The sequence below is a fragment of the Varanus komodoensis genome, unplaced genomic scaffold (genome assembly GCF_004798865.1).
Source record: "Varanus komodoensis strain SLA01 unplaced genomic scaffold, ASM479886v1 scaffold19, whole genome shotgun sequence".
Taxonomy (NCBI): Eukaryota; Metazoa; Chordata; class Lepidosauria; order Squamata; family Varanidae; genus Varanus; species Varanus komodoensis.
Window position 1 is genome coordinate 8076690 of NW_025335550.1, and position 5506 is coordinate 8082195.

The following is a 5506-nucleotide window of genomic DNA, read 5'->3' on the forward strand; positions in this document are numbered from 1 at the left end:
CAAAGAGGCTAAGCTATAGCCACAAACACACAAAAGAAGAGGAAGAAGAAGGGGGAGAAGAAACTCCGACATCACAGAAATTCCTTAATGCTGTATCTTCCCTTGTTTGCATCCTGATGTACCATATGTTGTTGCAAGTGCTATGAAAATCTCACAATAAGATCATAATTATAAGGTTTGTTGAATTATAGAGCAAAGTCTCTGCTTATTTACATGTAAATGTGTACACTGGTAATTGAAGCATCACAAGCTCTTCTCTCTGTTCTCGACTCCAGGAAAATATTTATCTACCAACAGTTGCAAGACTCTTTCAACAATGGATGAGATTCATAAAAGGAAGCTGCTATTTATATGAACTGCTCTCACCGTCCCTGCTGACTTGGGCTTTTCAAGCCTTGTTCTGTGAAATATTAGATGTTGGCAATGCAAGAGAAGATGCAAGCAAGCAGCCAGGCATACCTGTGTGTAGAAAGGAGGGGTTGCTTTGGCCCAGCAGCCCTGTGGAGGGTACCAAAACTTGAATGAGCCGCACCACCATCCACGCTCTCTGGATCGGGGTGCCAAACAGCAGATGAAGGCAGCTAAGAAGCTAGCGTGTGGCATCTCCACAGTGCTTCCTTTCCAAGCAAACCATGTGCAAGGGACCATTGAAAATTGTGGTGGTACTTCTTGGGGTGTGGAGCAAGTTAACCGGTAGGAAGGCCACCGGAAGGCATTTTGGTGTGAGCCTGGTTAGAAGTGCCATTGAAAGAGAGGACATGGCTCCTAGCGTTGCCCCTAGCTGCCTTACCTTCTGGTTTTTTTTATTTTTATTTTATTAAAACATTTTTATGCCGCCCCATTCGCTGAAGCCTCAGGGCGGCTTACAAGCAAAGTTCTTCTGGAAGAGTCCCGCGGTCCCTGTGTCGCTACCCAGGCCAAATGACCAAACAGACAAGTGAAACGAACGAGCCAAACACCATGTTGTGCATGACGGAGAGCTACTTCTCTCCCACGTAGGAGGAACTTGGTGAATGTCGGTCAACTCTAATCAAAGTCAAAGCAAAGCAAAATGCTCACCTTTGTTCATGTAATGCAGACATTCCCACCCTGGTGAGGCCCATGATGGACTATGATAGGGATACTAAAGCTGAGGAGCCAAGCAGAAAAATTGTGGGCAGGAAGAAGGCCACCCTAGTTCAGTATCTAGCTGTTTTTTCCACATTCTTTTTACCTTTTTGGTAAAAGCTCTTATTCAGGGTTTTAAACTACAGAGATGGTGTTAAGTGGTTCCTTCAAGTGGTTCATTTCTGTGGCACTTACCCACCAGAAGAGAAAGGGCTATATGCATGTTCTATTTTCATTCCAAATATATGCTCACACAACACAGTAAGCCATGGTGGTTTATAGAGTGTTCCAAACCAGGGCTTATGTTGTGTGAACCCAGCCAGTGTGTGGGTGTGTTTATGTCAATTTAATTTTCCAAACAGTTTTGAGAGACTACAGAGAAAGAAATTCTAGAAAGCGAATGTAACATCTAAAGTAAATAGTAAACATGGAAAAGAATATGAAGCCAATCTAATCTTGGAAATTTCTAGAGCAAACATTCCACCATGTCCTTGTAACCTTTCTATCTCTCCTTCTTCCTTTCATTAAAAAGCTTGGCTATGAATCACCCTCACAGTATCTTTAAAAGGATGATCAATAGAATATTTTTCCCATAAAACATTTAGTTTGAAATCTGATTTTAAGTGCTTTAGAATTTTTTTGTACACCAAATGAGTGAATGTCATAGTACATAGTCATCAGATATGGAAGAAATACAGCTAGGATGAATTGTCATATTTATTTATGAGTCTATAAAAATACATTGTGAAAGTCTTGGCACATTTTTGGGGGATGCCAGTTTGAACCTTGATGAAAAGTTAAAAGCCTTAAAGGCGATAGAGCCCTGATTTATTAATGGAATGTTTTTAATTGCAGTTGCAATGAGTCAAAGGTGTAAAGGAGGTTCTGCCTGTAATGGCATGTCTCCTGTGAGGTTTTTCTCCCCCTTTAAAAATGATATACTTCTGAGATTTCTCCCCTCACCCTATTGATTTGGCAAGATTTACTGTAGATTAGCGCAGCTTGGGTGTGGAAACACAAATGGTCCCAGATTCCCAAGAGCAGCAGCATGTAACAGATGGATATCCCAAGAAAAGGTCCTCCAGTCTAACACACATGTGGCCAGAATGACATGAAAAAGACAGATGTCACTTTTAAAAAACCTCATGAATTAGATTCATACTTAGTCCTACTCAGTTTCATATCAGCAAGACCTATGTTAACTTTGAGTATGATGAATTCTGTGGTTTGTATCCATTGTGAATCTTGTGAGTCCCATTATTTCAAGGAGTCTACTCTAAGCAGGTCTAAGTCTACTCTGGGACTAAGTCTACTCTGGGACTGCAGGTGGCGCAGTGGTTTAAACCGCTGTGCTGCTGGGCTGGTTGATCGAAAGGTCGCCAGTTCGAATCTGCACAACGGGGTGAGTTCCCGCTGCTCCGTCCCAGCTCCTGCCAACCTTGCGGTTTGAAAGCATGCAAATGTGAGTAGATAAACAGGTGCCACTTTGGTGGGCAGGTAACGGCGGTGTTTAGTCATGCCGGCCACATGACCACGGAGACTGTCTGAGGACAAACGCTGGGTCCCTCGGCCAGGAAACAGAGATGAGCACCGCCCCCGAGAGTCAGGCATGACTGGACATAACGTCAAGGGGAAACCTTTACCTTTACCTTTTACTCTAAGCAGAACTATAATTGAAGTCAGCCACTGGGTCTACTCAAATGAGGACTAAGTCAGACTCCAATCTGACTTGTTTTGTGATGTTTCTAAATTCTCAGGAGAATCTCCCACTACACACGCTTAGAGTAGACTCCTTGAGTTCCAAACAACTGCAACATTTGCAAGCCAAAACTACTCTTGCTTCCTCATATTTCCCCCCCCTCCGAATTTTGCCCTAAGAATGACATGTGGGCCATATGAGATTCAGTTCCTCCAGCTCATTCCTTTCTCTCTTTCTATGTGTCTCTTACTGAAACTTGGCCTGCCATGAATTCACATTTGTGGGGGGTTCATGCATATTGATAGGATTTGCTCATTTTTGGGATTGCCAATTTCCTCAAACATGTATGAACACATTTGTACAAAGTCCAGTTCCATCAGTGGGTGAACAATCCAACAGAAAGCACCAGACAACTCATGAAACAGAGGCCAGATGGATTCACAACCTCTGCACTTCCTTACTTGTGACCACCTTACCCCACCCATGGTGGAGCCATCTAAATCCCACCTTGCACCATTGGCCAAGTCTCCTTCCCAAAAAAATCTTGACACACCCAAAATGCAGGCTTGCACACACATACTGGTTGATGAGAAGGGAAGGCTTCTTTCTTCAGACTCTTCCGTCAGCTGTAAGGAAGGTCTTATTTCTGGATTGGCTACAAGCCACTCTGTGTGCAACTGCTGAAGAATAGAATCAAAATACCACAAATGTTATCACCAGAATACTGATATTATTACTGCTTCTACTACTAATATTGTCATTATTTCTGTTAAACCAGAATGCAAGCGGTGGAACATGGGCAACGTGAACAAGGGGAGACAGTGAGAAAGTAAGTGTAGGGATCTCTCTCTCTCTCTCTCTCCCTCATTTTCCTGCAGGCAGAGACAGTCAAGGAATGCTTTATTATGATAATGCAAACCAGCAAGGCTGGCTTTAAAGTATAATGAAGCATATTGTAGAAACTAAGAGCAAAAGAACCAAGCATAGTTAGAATTCTAAGTGCTTGGTCTAAATGTGAAGTGTGGGCCCCTAGTAAGAAGCTGATTTCAGACTGAAGGTCTCTCTTGCCTTCTAAGCTCGAATTATTAACACTCCACCTTTAAGGTGGATCTCATGCTTCAGAGCCAACTGCTTTGAATGCCTGCCTTCTGAGATGATTCCCCCTTTTCAGGAGACGTCTCCCCTAGGGACTAATTATTCCCATTCCCCCAACCTTCCCTTCAACCAGCTTGCTCTGCTTGCCCACATGCCTGAGGCTAATTGATCCTCTTCTACTCCTGGTTCAACTCTCCCTGTTGAATTCTTCTTCTCATCCGACTAAGAATCTGTTCTTACATCCCCCATGAAGGTTCTTTGGCAGCAACAAAGTTCTCGATCCTTATGATCAGGACATAAGCAGTTTTATGTGGGATCGATACAGATTCCATCTAGCTCAGCATTCTGTTCCCACAGTGGCTCAGCAGCTCCTGAGAGGAAGCACACAAGTGGGACACAAATGCAACAGCCGACAACTTGTGCACATTGGCATTCAAGCTGTGATAGTGCAGGAGGCTTAACGCCATGGAGGCTACTTCCCATGGATAACCTTCAAGTCCTTGAAGGTCCTCTTTTAAAGCCATCCAGATTGGCGGCTATCATTACGCCACTTGGACGTGAATTCCACAGTTGAATCACATGCTCCGTGAAGAAGGGTTTCCCTTTATCTGTCTACCAAACAGCTTTATGGGATGACTTCCCTAGAAGAGGGACAAAAGACATCCTGCCCACTGACTTCACAGGCATAATTTTGCACCCCTCTCTCTGTCTCCCCTTGCCTACCTTTTGTCCAAGGTAAAAAAGATCCCTGACGGATGTAACCTATCCTAATAGTGGCATTTCTCCAGACCCTTCAACATGTTAGGTGTCCAATTCTTTGCTTTTTTTAAGCTCTACGGTATCCTTTTTCAGCAGGATAACTAGAACTCAGCACAGAATTCTCCATGTGCTTGTGCCACATCACTGGATAAGGGGAGTATTCTTGTCAATTTTATTTTCAGTGCCTTTCCCGAAGTTTGCATTTTTCACCCTGGGACCGTATCTATGCTAGAGCCCCTTCCACTTATGAAAGAATATTAGCACAGCATTTATGCAAACCACATTTTCACAGTTGGGGCCCAAGCTAATGAATGCTGCACCATTTCCACTGTATTGAAAACCTGATCTTGTGCCAAGCACATTTGCAATTGCAGGAGAAGCAAGAGGCATCGGAGGGCTGAATTTGCGGGCAAGTGGCATTTAAGGTTCATTTATCGATATGTTTGCTTTTCTAGCTCAATTGGCTATGTGTAGGTTTGGAGGAGTGAAGGGTGGAAACATCGTAAAAAGAGAACCAGAACTTTGACAGTGCCTCCTCCCCCCCTCACAAAACATCTTAGAGAAAGGGAAGGTGTGGGTAGAAAAGAAGGAGGGGAGACTATGGTGCCACTCACCCACCCTGCATGGGGTAAAGTCCGAGGGATCAGCACCCAAAAGCTATCCATGCCTTGTTGTTGTTAGTTGCGAAGTTGTGTCCAACCCATCGTGACCCCATGGACAACATTTCTCCAGGCCTTCCTGTCCTCCACCATCCCCTGGAGTCCACCCAAGCCCACACCAACTGCTTCCATGACTCCATCCAGCCACCTCATCCTCTGCCGTCCCCTTCTTCTTTTGCCATCTATT